The sequence below is a fragment of the Hibiscus syriacus genome, unplaced genomic scaffold (assembly GCF_006381635.1).
Source record: "Hibiscus syriacus cultivar Baekdansim isolate YM2019G1 unplaced genomic scaffold, ASM638163v2 tig00001120_pilon, whole genome shotgun sequence".
Taxonomy (NCBI): Eukaryota; Viridiplantae; Streptophyta; class Magnoliopsida; order Malvales; family Malvaceae; genus Hibiscus; species Hibiscus syriacus.
This window is the reverse complement of record NW_024061845.1, coordinates 742,548-760,388: the sequence shown is the minus strand read 5'-3', so window position 1 is coordinate 760,388 and position 17,841 is coordinate 742,548. Positions and strand designations below refer to the sequence as shown.

Sequence of the window (17,841 nt, the reverse complement as noted above, 5' to 3'; positions counted from 1 at the left end):
CATAACAAATCTATATATTTATAATATAGTTAATTAAAATAAATGACCTTATAAGGACTCAAACATGAAATAATTGAATAATATGATAATATAAAATATATATAAAAAATATTATAATTAATTAATAAATGAATAGGTTTTATTTATATTTTAAATTACATATAATGCAAAAATTAAAATAAAAGTGAATTTAATAAGTTATAATTGAAATGTATCATTTTACATATTTTAAATTAATAAATTTTCTTCATTTTTCTAATTTTATTGAGTTGAAATGTATCATATCTTATATTTTAAAACATTATAACGTCGATTGGAATCTATTCTTATTTAAAAACTCTATATTAAAATATACTAATTAAATAAAATCAAGTTTCCCCTAAAATTTTCTTCAAATATATATGAATAATATAAAAATATAAAAATTCTTACTCTAACCGAGATATAACAGTCAATGCATAGTTAAAATGCTTACTACGAAAAGCCTTCAACTATCAGAAAAATTCTAAGTCAACGAAGCTCTTCGTTACATTTCAATTATAATATATTAAAATTATTTTTTATTTTTTTCATTAAATAATTTAAATACAATTAAAATACATTCACGTATTAATCAATTATAATATTTGTATATATATATATATATATCATATTATCGTATTATTCAATTTTTTCACGTTGAAATTCTTATTAGGTCATTTTCCCTTTTTTTTATTGTCATTAACTATATATATTATGTCGTGATAGGTTTGTTGTTTGTAGGGACGGAGCTCCCTTAGGGTCCAAGGGGTCCCGACCCCTGTTAAAATTTATATATTCGATATAATTTTGGTCTAATATTATTTTGGTTCATGTAAAAAATAAATATTTAAATTTAAAAAATATAAAAAATTATTAAATATTTAATCAAGTAGTGATCGAACTAAAGAATTAATGATAACTACGTGTTCTCAAATTTTTGGTCTAATTACAATTTAAGTCAATGTAAGTTTAAATATTAGACAAATTAGAAGTTGTCTTTTGAGTTTTGAGTTTTTTTTATTTAGGGTGAATACAAGGTAATATATGTACAAAGACTTTCAACTATTTGACAATGAACGCTCATACCCCTACATACGTCCTTGAACTCGAGACCTCAAGGATAACAACAATCCCTTAATCACTAAGTTCGCTTGGTTCATGCTGAATTTCGAGTTTAAATACCTAATAAGTCTTTATATTTTTCTTAAATAGTCTAATATTTCAGCCCCTGCCAATATTTAATTCTGGCTCCGTCCTTGGTTGTTTGAATGGTATAACCCATTGGTTGGGGCGTTTGCTTCATCTCCTCACGTCTTGGGTTCAAACCTCACCATCAATGGTTGTCGATTTAATTTATTTTCTACTCATTCAATTGGTAACACGTGGCACCATTTGATTGAATGAAAAAATTATTAAATTAAATAAAAATATTAAGAAAAAACATTCAATCACATAGTGACATGTGTCACCATCTAATCGAGGATTAAATTTATTGAATTAATCAAAAGATAGGACCAAATTAATATAAGTGTAAATAATAAGGACTAAATGTGTAATTATACAAATTCTATTAACTGCCACATCATCTCCTCCATTAAGATTTAATGGCAGATGGTTTGATTGACAATATTTAAATAGTTAGGTGACCCGATTGACAAAATTGAAAAATAGGTGATTAAAGTAAAAGGGGTAAATAGTTAGGTAGTCTATAGTATAGTTTACCCTAAAAACTAATGTTTTATAAATATTTTATTTTATTTTAATTAAATTAAATTATATTTATATTTATATTTTTAACTAATTTATAATTATACATTTAGTACTTTATTATTTAACGTTTTATAAATTAATTTAATTATATTCATCGTTAACTGTGCTTATCCATGCTCGATGAGTGTTGTGGAATTTTCTAAGATAAATGGATATCACCATTTATACAAAAAAATTAACTGATGACCTAAAAATAATTATGAGATGAAACATTAAATAAAAAAAACAAACACATAAAACAAATATAATTTACACTTATTTTACGATTACATAATTATAAACCAATATCATTATCATGCACATGTGTTAATGACAATAAAAACACACGAAGAAGTCATATGTTGGTCCCTCTCCCTCCCCCACTCAAATCAACAACTTGTTTTAGTTGGAACTTTCTTTCTATATTAATATTAGCATTATACATATGTTGCATTTGTGTTAATTTTTATTTTATGTGATTATGTAAAATAATAATTGTTTTGATGATTAAAATCTTATAATTATAGAAAACTTCAAATTGCAAGATAAACTAAAAAAAATTACGAATCCAAGTTGAAATGAGTTTTCTTCTTCTTGGAGGGATCAAGGTACGATTTTATTATAACTTAACTTCTATAAGTTATATTTCTTAAAGTTTTACTCTATTATTTGTACGCAAAGTCATTGTCTGCTCTTAGCTCGACCTCTCTTTTAAATCAATTTAAGTGAATAAGATAGGATTATTTATATATAAATTATGAATTTTTATTTTACATTAATTTTTATTAAATCTTAACATCTAAATTCTAAATTTTAAACTCTAAAATCATAAATTCTAAATCTTAAAATATAAAACTCTAATATTCTAAATATGATATATTACATTAAAATAGACGAATCGTGTAATCATACCGTTTGTGCATACAAAATTATATAAAATAATAACAAAATTAATTTTTGTTATTTAGCTACTAAAAATACCATAATATTGAATGTTAGTTTTTTTTTGGGTTTACAACACTAGTGTTTTTAAAGTCTTAGTTTTGGGTATATTTTAAGTTCGTTTTTATTGTCCATGTTTAGAGTTCGTGTTACCTTCTCAATAATATCGTTTTAAAGTTCAGATCTGATTTTTCTCTTTAAGAATACAATACGCTATACTGTTGTAAGTAACACCATGGGTTAATATTACTTTTGTATTATTAAACCAATTATTAATTTAATTGCATTTTTTTACTAAACGTGTTCCATGTACTTTAAAAATTTATTCTAATTATGGTCCATGCACTTTAAAATGATATGTAATAACTATGGTCCATGCATGCACTTTAAAATCAGTAATTATGTTTATGCAAATAATTTAGTAATTAGAAATAAAAAAATAATATTTGGATTAAGAAAAACTTTGAGATCCACCACCTTGCACGTACTGTTATTATTTATTTATGGTCTAACAACAATCCCAAGTCGGAAGAATATGAGCACAGAGGTCACTTGCGTGTTCTTCATGTTTCCAATTTAACTATTAATGGTTATGGCTGCCTTTCATTGGGATCCGCAACAAGGTAATCGAGCTAGACTCCCACATGCTCGGTTTCGCTTCTTCTTTATTGGTAAAAACCATTGTACAAGTCCTTCTAATATACTATAAATTGCATTTTTTCTTTATATTTTTAAAACTCAAAAAAGTATTTATGTATTGAAAATAAATAAAATAATTATTTTGTAACATCCGGAAAAAGAAAATAAAATACTCCTAATTATGTGTATAATTTTTTTCGTGTGTAAAATAATACCTATCACAATGTAAATATTGTAAAAGTTGCAAAGCTTGATTTGGAGTTTTAGAGATAATATGAAAGTAATGAGTTTTGTCTAAAAGTTGCATTCATATATAAAAGAGAATGGTGGGAACATCATGGAGGCGTCAACGCGTAATGTAATGAATCTCCCAACGTGGCGGATTCAATATGCAACTAATCATGGAGTTGGCAGATACAAGATCTTCTAGTCTGGCTGTTGAATATAATAAGTGATCATGTGTTCTTTTTCTCATTTTTTAAAAATGTTACTCAATGCATAGAATATTCCATGGCATACGAATTTCTCAACATCGAATTTGGACAGTCACTGGTTTTTAAAGCCGCAACATGCTCCACGTCAATACCCTCTTCGTGCTTTATACTTCTCGGCTCTTTATTTCTTGGAATTGGGTTCATTTGCTTTTTAGATTTTAAAATTAAACTTTAATGGTTAATAACATTAGAATTGTTTCGTGAAATTCATTGATGTGATATTTGAAATAAAAATATTAGGGCAGAGCAAAGAAATGGAATCGAGTCGTAGTGTTTAGACAATTTATAATTTACAAGTTTAAATGTCGTTGTTGTCCAAATTATATTATTATTAATTTATTTTTTACAATATAAAACTAAGTATTTTATATTTTAAATAGTGAAAGTAATTTTAAAATACCATGTAAGAATATTATTTTTTAAAATTTGTGAAATAGATGTTGAAAGTTTACCAAATAATGAAAAATATAAAATAAAGTTATTTTACCAAAATAAATTTTTAAAAAAATTAATATTAAAATCAATAATCAAACAAAAATGTCATGGACGGTTCAAAAACCCAACCAAACCAATATCTCCCCTAAAAAATGTTAGCGTGGAAGCCATGTAACCGAAAAATTGACATTGATATAACAATGATTTAATTTACTGTGGTGATTAAGTGTTGCTTACATTCAAACTTAATTTATTTTTCTATATCCAGTATTAACCTAAAAAGAATATGAAAAAATTTAAAATCGAATCTGAAAAAAAATAATATCTCTACTAGAAAGTACTAACTTGAAAGTCAAGCCACATAACCAAAAAAATTGACGTTGTAATAGAACTAGACGAAATAGAAGAATGTTAATGAAGATAATAAATTGGATTCCAGTTTTTTGACCTGAAAAATAAAGAGATCAAATTTCAAGTATACAAAGAATAGAAGGACTAAATTCTAAAGAGTAGAGAAATTGAATTTCAAGTATATGTAAAAGCACATTAATTGAGAAACTTTTAACCTTTTCAAAATGATTAAATTAATAACAAAGCAAAAACAATGTTCAAAACCAATCAACTTTTCTTTTGTATATACTGGAAAACACAAGTTGAACCAAATAGCTCATATATTTTTGTATCTAGCCAGCATATGAAACGGATACCCCTCCTATACTTGTAATTAAAAATATGCCTAAAAAGAAAGATGCAAGATCAGAGATCTTTAAGTCAGAGGAGACGAACCTATAAAATTTAGGAGATAAAATTTATAAAATTCCAAGAGAGTGGAAACAAATTTTCAATAAAAAATACATAATTTTTTTTTAAAATATATGATAGTTTTAAATCTTCAAGGACGACTGCCCCTATCTCTTTCGTCCATCAGATCACGACATAAATAAAGAGAATCAGAGAGGAAAGTAGGTTTTAATCATTGACTCTAATAAGATGAGAATGAATTGATAAAATGAGACAAGAATTCAAGTTGGGATGCCTAGATCATGACTCAGCTCGGGCAGCAACATGATTAAATAAGCTATCCCCTTGGCTCAAGCATATGGTTTTATGTGCAAGCAGATGCTAATATAGTACGGCTACATGCATATATATATAATATATATATATATATATATTATATATATATTATATAATATATATATATATATATATATATATATATATATATATATATTCCTCTTTTTCTTTTTCATTCACGCTTAATCACAAATAACTGGCGGATAATATTATGGTCCCAATCCCATTGGTTTGTAGCATTTTCAAACAGTCAAAACAGATAGAAACTCACATTCACCTAGAACAAATTACCGACAACATTATTTTAGGCCTGAGTTCCAGCAAAAAAAAATCCAGACAATCATTTTGTGTAAAAAAGAATCCAAAATCTGTTCTGCAATGACATACTGCATTTGATTTCATGTTCACGAATCATGTGGAACGGCGGAGATTGGAGAATTGTGAATGCTAGATCCCTCAGTTTTGTTCTTTTTCTTTTCTAGTATCTTTTTTATTAGATGAAAATGCTTGTGAGTTCCTTAGCATTCGGCTTAATTGGTGTTCTACGACATGCACTGTACTTATCATCACATGTAGCGTTCTCCCTACAAATGGCATGGCTAAAACATCGACGAGATCTATACTTCCAGAGTTATGTAGATACTTTGTAAATACCTCAATGAAGGGTTAATTTATGATTTATAAGTTTTCATGCAGTAAAACCGTCGTAATATAATGTAAGATTACTTATTATATTATTAAGTATAATATACTATTGATTACAAAGTGCTCTCAGTGATTAAATAGATTTAAAAATTTATTATCAAAAGATTAAGAGCTTCCAAAAAGATACTACCTTATTATCACCCTAAACTAATTAAAAAAAGTGATATAATATTACTTTAAAAAACATATTTTAAAATTCAACTTCATTTGAAAAGAATATTTTGGACTTAAACAATTACATCTATAAGATGTGTGTATTTTTTTTCCTAATATTCTAGGGTGATTATAAGGTAGTATATGTTTATAATCTTTTTTAATCATTAACAATGCATACACCCCCTACAAATGTAGTTACTCAAACTCAATACCTCTAGAGAACAACATTCTCCTTAATCATTGAGGTCATATGATGGATTCATAGGACGTATGTTTTTATTATCAATTAATTGAAAAAATTCTAAACAAAAATTACTCTATAATCAATCTAATAATAAAAATTGTAATTTCAAAAGAATAAAATAACCGAAGAAGCCCATATTTTGTGTTTAATGCGGCGACTCAGATGGCCTATTATTGATACTGAACAGGAGTCGAAGAAATAAATGTGGGTTCATTATTGACATATACACTTGGAATGAAGATAGCAACGTCACAAGAGAATATGTTGGTTAATTTCATGCGCTAAAATCTATAATATGTATAAATATTTATGTTATGAAAATTCGCTGTCAGGCGGGTGTCAGGGTGGTGGCTCATTTATTTATTATGAATGAATTAAATAATCCATGTGGTATACTATATAATCAATAAAGTTATGTAATAAAATGAAACAATAGTTGTGAAAACGGATTAATTCTTATTGAAACATTTTAAAATCTATAATATTGAAGGTTGATGTTCAGCTGCATTTCACTTGAACGATAATTTACAAGTATATTTTTTTATTTTTTATGAAGTCTATAAAATTCTATACATTGAACTGAGATGACTCTCATTTAATTTAATTATGATTAAGAAAACAAGAAATATATATATATGCTTGTAATGTCTGATTTTCGTTCACTCTACTTTTTTTAATGCCTAAATATTTTTATGAAGCTGAATTTGAAGTATGAAATATCAATCGACTTGTAACAAATTTTCAAGCAGGATTCGAACGTTTTCAAGGCATGGTGTCTTCTTGAAATAGAACCAACTTTCAGTTAGTTTTCCGACGCATTTTGAAACGCCTCAATCAGACATCGAGAACTCAAGATTTGCTTATTTAGCGAAGACAAGGAGAGCAGAAAGTTGGATACGCGTCCAATACGTGAATTTTAGTTTATTATGAATCTTCAGTTATTTTATTAATTATTTTTAATTAAATTCTGCTTAATTTACAATGGAAGAGTCGTATGCAATTTAGCTTAACTCAACAACGAGGAGATATTTTTCAGCCAACTTAACCCGCATAGGGTTTATAATTTTTTGGGTCAAATTTAAACTTCACAACAAAGGACAATGAAATCGAAGAACATCCGAAATCGACTTAACTCGCAATGGATGAGTTATCTACAATTTAGCTTAATTCAACAACGATGAGTTATTTTCTAGCTAGCTAACCCGAAGAGGGTTTGAAGGTTTTTGAGTCAAATTTCAACTTTATGACGAAGAATATTGGACTCGAAGAACATCCAAAATCAAAACTCACAATGAAGGAGGAGTCTGCAATTTAGTTTAACTCAACAACGATGAGCTATTTTCCAGCCAACTTAACCCGCAAAGGATTTACAGGTTTTTTGATCAAATTTAAACTTTACGACGAATGATATTGAACTCAAAAATTGACTTAACTCGCAATAGAGGAGTCGTATGCGATTTAATTTAAATGTATACTTATTAATTTATTATTAATTATAAGTAATACATTATTATATGAGGTTAGTGTTATCACCATGGTTTGTTTTCTTTTAACTTTAAATCAGTTCTTAATTAAATTTGATTATTCATCGTTCATAAATTCATGGATAAACTAAGAAAAAGTGGGTGAGAGTAATTGTTTCTCAAAAAAAATTAAATTATCATATAAATTGTATATTTTCTATTGGTAATATTTTTTGTCTCTTTGAAATTTTATAAATATACTTTCTCAAAATTTTAAAAGTTCATTTCGTAACGTAAAATATTTCGTGCGAGGAGAATATAATCACCCTTCAATCTTATCGGCTCCGTTTTAAAAGATTAATAATTGTTTTATGTTGTTCCTACACTACAACAAAACAGAGTTTTAGCGGTATTTTTTTAGCCCTATAACGGCATTTTTTAGCGCAGCTAAAAGCATTTACGGTGATAGGAAAAACATCGCATGAAGCGCCAGCCATACCAGTGCCACTGAAGTTAGCGGCGTTTGAGAACAAAAAACGCTGCAATTGGTCAAGATTTATAGCGGCGTTTTGGAACAAACGCCGCAAAACATCGAGATCTATAAAGCCATTTTTGGAACAAACACCGTAAAAGGTCATATATATATCGACGTTTTTGGAACAAATATCACAAAATGTCAAATCTATAGCGGCGTTTTTGGAACAAACACCGCAAAAGATTGAGATCTATAGCGGCGTTTTTGGAACAAACGTCGCAAAAGGTCAGATTTATAGCAGTGTTTTTGGAACAAACGCCGCAAATGGTCAGATCTATAGCGGCGTTTTTTTATAAAAACGCCATTAATTACATTTCTTTAGCTATGATTAATTGATTTTGCATATTTCATTTCTGCTCTACATCACCTAAATTTAATATCATGTAACTTTATCTAATTAACAACACAAGTTATGCAGAAAAATACTTAACAATAAAATAAATTAAATTTTATAAACATTAAAATTAAATGTAATGTAGTTTGACATTGTTCTCTAGAATTTAGTCTAGGTTCTTTCACTTTTAATTAAAAAAAATATTGTTCACTAGAATTTAGTCTTCATTGCTCCTTCGTGGGGAAACGAAGTAAAAAAATAGTTTTCCTTGTTTGATGAAACATCATTAAGTTTTTCCTCCGTGATTATTGTATATGGAGAAGCTCTTCATCCATTTCACCAAATACATCCCCTAGCTCCGGTTCACCAAGAAGACTCATTGCGCGCTTCAGTGCTTCACTTGAAACAGATAATAACCTTCTTACCTATAGTAAAAACTAGAATTTGATCCAATAGAATAGATAAGCATGAAAAAAAACTAGAATGAAATCAAAATGGTACAATGTTAAAAGACATATCAAAGCTCCTTTTACAAAAAACTCAATGTTACAGACAAACACAAGCTGAACAAGTAGTTCAAACATACAATGAAAATAATTTAGATATGAGCTTAGAAAGGAAAATGAGAAAACGTTGATCTTTTAAAATTCTAAAATGAAATAGAAAATAACTAAGCTACTAGCTGCAGTCCAACATTGTAACATCCTCAATACCGGGTTAGTGACTAAATTAAAATATTTCAGCATTTATTGGTCAAATTAGATAAATTGAATAGTTTAGGGACTTATATTGTAAATTTTGTATAGGATTAAAAATTAAAGAAGGAAATATAGAAGGGCAAAATGGTCATTTGATAGTAAGATAATTAATTGAGTGGGGTTATAAATTACACGTGGGAGATGAAGAAGGAAGGGAAAAAGCTTCCAGAGTTTTCTTCTTCTCATTTCTTCTTCATACGTGAAGGGTCAAACAAAGGTGAGTTTTCCATATGGTTAATTTCTTGTTGAATTTTTGAGTTGGTTATGTTCATTAGATGATACTTAAGCTTAAAGAAAGCTTAAGTCATCTTAAAAACAAAGAATGAAGAATTTAGGATAGATTAAAGTTAAGGAGTTTTTAAGTGAAATCATGATGATGAGTTGATAAGTTAAATTGGAAGCTAAATTTAACTTGTCAAAGGTTGAATTAAGAGATATGAAGTGTTAGAATTGGAATTGCCACATGTTGTAAAGTTGGTGTAATTCTTGAATTACATATGGAAGATAGGATTTTAAGGTTTAAGATATAGGAAATGGGTATTAATGAGTTTTTGTATGAGTAGGTGAGTCAAGTGTGAAGGAATGAAATATGAAGTATTTGAGCTGAAATGAAGTAATTTTCGTGCTTGGAATCTAATTTCTAGGTAATGGGTATCGGTACCCATTCAACAGGTACCGATACCTCAAGAGTAAAATCCAGGAAAATATTCAAAGGGTACCGATACCTTAAGGATGGTATCGATACCCCCTTGAAACGAAAAATTATCGAATGTAATATGGGTACCGATACATAGGCAGTGTATCGATACCTTAGCTAGGGTGTTACCAATACCCTATAGTGGGTATAGATACATTTTCAAAGGGAAAATGAAAATATACTTTTCCTTTAGTTCAAGAAATAAAAGAGTATAATATGCTATTTGGAATACTGATATGTATCAATGTATAATTATGTAGATATTGAACGTAACTTTGTTCTAGAGCAATCGAAGAATTAGAATCGATTCAATTCAAGCAAGGCTAAGGTGAGTACATACTATTAGAATATATGTATTTCTACCTGGAAATAGACTTGTGATAAGTCTGTTCCCAATATTTTGAATATATGATAGCAAGAGTGAAAGTATGATTATGATTTGTACTATGATAATATGCTTTGCTTGCATTAATGTTAGGTGATATGCATTTATGAGTTATATATGTTTATATGATATGTTATATGATATTTGATTAAAGTCTATATATGTGCAAATAAGGTATGTGATATGATATGAGTATATGGCATTAATATGCAAATTACATTAAGTGTACATATAAGATTATTTGCTTGTATGATAACATGAAAAGTGAAGTAATTCCAACGATATGGAACCTTATGAGATATGATATGTTAAAGTGAACCATATATGTATATGAATATAGAAAATGATATGAAAGAGAATACCCATGTTATGTGAAATGAGAGCTAGATGTATAGTTGGCATGCCAAGAGTCGAGGGTTACCTATGTCCTTCGGGACATATGGACAGTTACCTATGTTCTCCGGAATATATGGATAGGTCCTTCGTGACAGATTTCATATGCCACTTAGTGGATTTTATATAAGCTATGGTGATAGTATATGTGTGCACAACCTCATAGTACTCGTATACCTTGAGTTATCTAGTGTACATGAGCTCATAAAGGACATAAAGAGTATGTACATGATTGTATCTTGATATGGTATTATCATTGATTTATATATTGTATGACTAATTTATGATATGACAAACAAAATTGCATTTAGATGGTAGATTGTATATTCATATTTATAGAAATTCTTTATTATATGTTTATGTCTCACTAAGTCTATGACTTAGCGTGTAAGTGTTTTACACGTAGGTACAGGAAAACAAGAAGATCAACCTTAGGAGCAGTAGAGCAGCATATCTCCGCGTGAAGATCATATCAGAAGTACTTTGCACAATATGTTTATTCATGTAATAAATGTGTTGACATGTAAATAGAGTCGTAAAGTACACATGCTCTGATCAATTTTGTAATGTTTTGAACTTAATTATGTATATATGGATTTTGTGTTAATAAAAGTTTAAATTTCATAGAGTTTTTATGAATGTACATGTTTTAAAAAGTCAATGTGACACCTCATATTCGTATCCGGGTCGGGTATGGGTTAGGGGTGTAACATATTCGCCGGGGTGAAAGCACAAACAACAATGAAAATTCATACCTTGATTGCATTTTGAATAGCAGAAATGTCTTCAAACTCCACAAAAGCATAACAAAAACCAACAACATCCTGCATGCAACTAATACAAATTTAGTTTATTTGATGTTATATAAGAAAGATAATCAGAAGAGAAGAAAAACAAATTACCTATCGGTTTCGGATAAACACACCATCATGTTGATTCTTCCGAAATTCTTGAACTCCTGCTCAATTTCAGTAGAAGTAACAGTAGAGGGAAATTTCTCACATAGACATATTTCTATTCATCAGTAAAACCTAAAAGAATGAGGATCAATAATCAGATTGCAAATCTTAATCCAAGTATTATAAGCATTTCAACCAGTGAATATTGTCTCAGCTCTAAGCAAGAAAAGGTATTTGAGAAACGGAATGATATAAACATCCAGGCTCTAAACCATTATTTTTCAGCTGTAGAAACAAAACCCTAATGCTCAATGGGTCAAATTAAATACCCATATGGTCCATTTTAAAATTCCATTTCCCATTGATCAATGCAAAAGCTAAAGAAGGGAAATTGATAAGAAGGCAAAGCAAACCATCTAATTCAAACTATACCACTGTAAGTCCTAATATAAACAAAACATGCCAATGTAGATAGAGCTAGACTAACCTTCTTCAGAAACCAAGCCTTCCTCCACAGCTTTCTCTGATGTTGATTCAGGCACATCTGCCCAAACATGATGTGGTTGTTGACTAGCAGGCTCTGGAATATCAATCTGAAGTACTCTGGGGAGTCTTATTATAAGATGAAATGGATTGCTCCTTTGGAACACACAACTACATTTTTAACACGAAATAAGGTTAATCAATCACAAATATTTAAATTTCAAAAAATTAAAAAAACCATTATCATGTGGTCTTATATAGAAAAGAATTTAGTTCGAAGGAAATGAGAGATAATACATAATTTCTTTCTTTCAGTCATATACTCACATGTATGGCTCTATTTACTTAATTTATAAATTTTTCATATTTGAACAGGTTATTCTCACATGCATGGGAATGTTCTGGTAACATAAGATGATGTGTATGCACACATTCGAGTAGAATTCCAAGGATATTTTGGTTACATTAAGGATAAAGAAAGTAATACACATATAGATAAAATGATAGCAATTTCAACGTGTCAAGAATAGGCAACGAGTGTGACACCCTCAATAAGCGAGTCATAAATATAGAGGCTCACATAAAAACATAGTACTTATATAATAAGCTACAAGGAAGTACTTACAATTGAGACATATGTTTTTCTTGGAGCCTCCCCAACAGGCTCCTTCAAAGGCATAGTTGGGGTTTCTTGCACAGTGCTAACCACACTGTGATGGGTAGCAAGAGTTTCCTCTACCATAATTTCAGCTGGATCATCATCTATATGAACGGAGTTGACATACTCCGTAGCTTCTTCCTCTAAAACTTAGTCAGAAATTGTTAAATCCAACATGTTAGGCCAAACCAAAAATAAAACAAAGTGAAATCTCTACCGTAAAAAAAGTACATAACATGAACCAGCAGAATGAAGAATTGTTTCTCAAAGAATTGTTATTTTAATTTAATACTTAAATGTGGAAAATACTACCAAAAAAGAAAGAATACAATACATTGTTTTCTTTATAAGCAGACAAATTAAGGTCATAAGAAACTGCAAAGATCTAATTGAGAAACATTAAACTAGTTAGAACATAGTCATCTACATTTTCACAAGTGGATATTAAGTCCAAAAAATGATATAGCTTGAAATAAAAAATTTAGAATAAATTGATAAAGAAATCTTGCATACAGTACATGGTGGCTCTGTAGCAGCACTTGAAAGATTTAGTTGAGGATCATGCTTGTTTTCTTGTAATAAGGAGGCTGGAGGTTTTGAAGTCATTTCATCATCAATAAACTGTAAGATATCACTAAGAATAAAGTAACCCTTATCTTGAGGGGCGAGGAAAAAGGTTACACAAATTTCCTTTTCCCGCTGAAATCCTTGATTTTAACAGAACCATAAACCATCACTAGAACACCTCCATTCCAAGAATCAAGAGAATTAATCGTCTTGATCTCGATTGAAGTAAAAGTTAGTGACGTGACTAGGGTACGAATTTGCTGCTAAAAGTAAAAGAATGAGGATCAATAATCAAATTGCAAATCTTAATCCAAGTATTATAAGCATTAATAAGCATTTCAACCAGTGATATATTATTTCAACTCTATGCAAGAAAAGGTATCTGAGAAATAGAAAGATATAAACATCCAGGCTCTAAACCATTATTTTTCAGCTGTAGAAACTAAACCCTAATGCTCAATGGGTCAAATTAAATACCCAAATGGTCCATTTTAAAATTTCATTTCCCATTAATCAATGCAAAAGCTAAAGAAGGGAAATTGATAAGAAGGCAAAGCAAACCATCTAATTCAAACTATACCACTATAAGTAAGCTCCAGAAGAAGCCGATGGGATAAGCCTGATATCAAGGAGCTTCAAGATCTTGTTACGGATGGAAGTAAACTCGGTCTCGATCTTGTCCTAATAATCACGGATCGTAGTGACGTGATCATCGTTACCACAACTCTCATCTTTTTGCTCGATGGAGGAGATGATGCGCCAAAAAGCATGACGAGCGTCGATAACGTTCTTATAGGCGACGAAGAGGAGGTTTCGTTCCTCGACGGTGAGCTCCTCATTGTCAGCGGAAGTAGTGACTTTCTCCATGAACTCGACCATTTCCTCGTAGCGTTCGGCTTGCTCGACGAGTTTTGCCATATAGACACTTTCATAGCGGGAAGAAGAAGTAGTAGCGGCGACCATTGTCAAGAGATAGAGAGAGAGGCAAAAGGCAAAGTCGGTAAGAGTAAAGACTAAAAAGAAAGTGGTAGGTTTTGAAAATGATAAGATGTGAGATTTGGGGGGAGTTTTTTTTTTATGGAGAATGTGATGATTGCGTTGAGGGAGGATGATCAAATATGAAACATTGGATTTATGAGGCAAAAGTAAAGACTAAAGTACAGGATTTAGCGGCATTTATATAAAAACACCACTAAAGTATAATTTTTAGCGGCGTTTATATAAAAACGCCACTAAAGTATGAGTATTTAGCGGCGTTTGTAAAAAATGTCACTAAAGTACTAGTATTTAGCGGTATTTATATAAAAACGACACTAATGTATAGTATTTAGCGGCGTTTATATAAAAACGCTACTAAAGTACAAGTATTTAGCGGCGTTTGTACAAAAATACCACTAAACTACATTATTTAGCAGCATTTGTACAAAAAGGCCACTAAACTACAGTATTTAGTGGCGTTTGTTTAAAAAACACCGCAAAAATCCATTTTGTTGTAGTGCTACTGCTTCAAATATAAGATTAATAATTACTACTACAATATTTGACAGAAGTTGTTCGAGAGTTGTACAACATAGAGGGCATTAAAAATTAGAGAAAATCGCCTCAGTGACCAAAAAAAAGTTATAATATACGATTTTAACCAACTTTTTTTGGATTTGCCAAAATGACCAACAAAATCGCAACGCGAAATAAAAATCGCAACGCGATCCCCAGAATCGCAAATCAGTTTCCAAAATCGCAACGCGATTCTTGAAAATCGCAATGCGATAGTACAAATTCGCATTGCGATTTTCCAAAATCGCAACGCGAATATGAAAATCGCAACGCGAACACATAAATCGCAACGCGTATCCGTAAATCGCAACGTGTATCCGTAAATCGCAACGCGTATGGGTAAATCGCAATGCGTATCCGTATATCGCAACGCGTATCCGTAAATCGCAACGATAATCCGTAAATCGCAACGAGAATCTGTAAATCGCAACGATAATCCGTAAATCGCAACGAGAATTTGTAAATCACAACACTGAAATTTTGGGTATATAACACTGAAATCATAAACTAAATCCCTAAATCGCAACTCATTCCATCTCCATCTATCACTCTCTCCGGCGACATCCGTTCCTATATCCAACGACATCCTTCCCAATCCGGCAACAGGTTTTAGTTTCGCAGCTCGTCTGTTTAGTAAATTAATTTACAACCATGAAATCATCTAATGTTGATCATGTTTGGATAGATTTGTGTTTTGGAGGGTCATGGGATAATGTTCATGGTGTTTTACAATATATGCCTTTACCCATGAATCTTCAACTAAAATGTCTTTACAAAAGTTAACTTATGAAACTCTAATGCTACGTGTTTCAAATAAATTGAATTTAGAGCCCCTAAGTGGATTTAGGCTATCTTATCAGAGAAATGGTAAAGTTTATTTGTTAACCGACAATGAAGATGTTGAACGATTCATTGCTTACATTAGTGTTTCACAAGATGATGTTACATTGTATGTTGTTGAACCTAGAAGTAGTATTGTTGGGTCAGTAGCGGGTAGTAATCAACTAAGTTTTTCTCAAAACCCACAACCTTTCTCTAATCCAAATCTCAATCAACTTTCAGCACCAAATTCCGGTTTTCGTATTGACCAGTTAGACGATGATGAGCCAACAGAAAAATTGTGAGTACTAGTCAGTATTCGAAATTTGGTCTTGGTCAATATCCGGACTTTGATATTGGTCAATACACGGATTTTGATGATGTTTCAGAAGAAGAAACAGACCCTGCGTGTAATGATTTGATATTGGTCAATACCCGAATTTTGATGATGAAACAGCCGTTGTCGAAGAATGTATTGTTGATGATAATGAGGAGGAAGTTACGACTGTGAATGAACATGTTGAACATCCATTCTGTAATTCATAATCTGAAGAAGAAAAAGAAGAAGAAAAAGTCCCCGAAGAAAAGAAAATGCCACGGGCGTATAACTGGAATATGCCAGAATTACTTCAGATACCGGAAGAAGAGTTGGTAAAGAAAGCAGTTGATTGTTACACAAAAGTTATTCGTATCAAGAAAGATGATTGTTTTGATACAAAGGAAGACTTGAAGATAGCTTTGTATACGAAATGTGTGGAAGATGGCTATCAACTAAAAGTTAACAAATCAAGCAAAGATCGTTTCGAAACAAGGTGTATGATTGACAAAAACTGTGCGTGGCGTATGATTGCAAAGATAATAAAAGATTGCGAAGTGTTCAAGTTAGGACTTTATTGATAAACTACATGTTCAAGAACCCAAGTTTTTCCTCACCATAGACAGGCAAACAAAAAGGTGTTGGGTGGTTTTCTGGCTGAGTTAATGTTTTTGAATGGCAGGGTATATCGGGGGACATGAAATTTGACTGACATGAATGCTCGATTCAAGATTAGTATATCATATTCTCAAGCTTGGAGAGCCAAATGTTATGCCTTGGAATTGTTGAGGGGGTCGCCAGAAGCATCGTTTGCCCAACTGCCGGCTTATTGTCACAATTTAAAGCTGAAAAATCCTGGGTCAGTAACTCATATCAAAACAGATAGAGATGGACGCTTTGAGTTGCTGTTTATCGCCATTGGTGCTACGGTTAGTAAATCAATATAATTTTGTTGACTCATTTTGTTAGTTACATGCATTTCACATTTAAATGATTATATTTCTTGTGTATATATTTTGTAGATTCGTTCGTTTATTACTTGCATGCGCCCAGTTATTATAGTTGACGGAGCACATTTGAAAGGTCGATACCTTGGAGTAAACTTATTAGCAGTAGCCATGGATGCTAACAATGGGATTGCCAATAGCTTACGGGGTTGGCAAATCTGAAACCTCTGATTCATGGACATGGTTTATGGGGCATCTTAGGGATTGCATAGGTCCTATTAGCAATCTGACAATCATATCCGATAGGGCAAACTCAATTGACAACGCTGTTAGAAGGTGTTTCCCAGATGCTTTTCATGGACTTTGTGGTGTTCATTTGTATAGAAATCTAAAATCAAGGTCTGCTGGTATAAAAAAGCACAAATGGACATACTGGAAGGCTGTAAAAGCTTATCGGGAAGTGGATTTCAATAAGCATATAAATTGTTTAAGACGTGTTTTGCCTCAGTGTGCTCAAACACTAGAAGATGTCGGGTTTGAAAGATGGTCAAGAGTACATCAACTTGGAGCA

General features: G+C 30.7%; 1 pseudogene; it reads right to left on the bottom strand.

Annotated features, from left to right (window-relative positions):
* Positions 1 to 11,776: 11,776 nt before the first annotated feature.
* LOC120120244 lies at positions 11,777 to 14,597 on the bottom strand (annotated as a pseudogene).
* Positions 14,598 to 17,841: the final 3,244 nt, after the last annotated feature.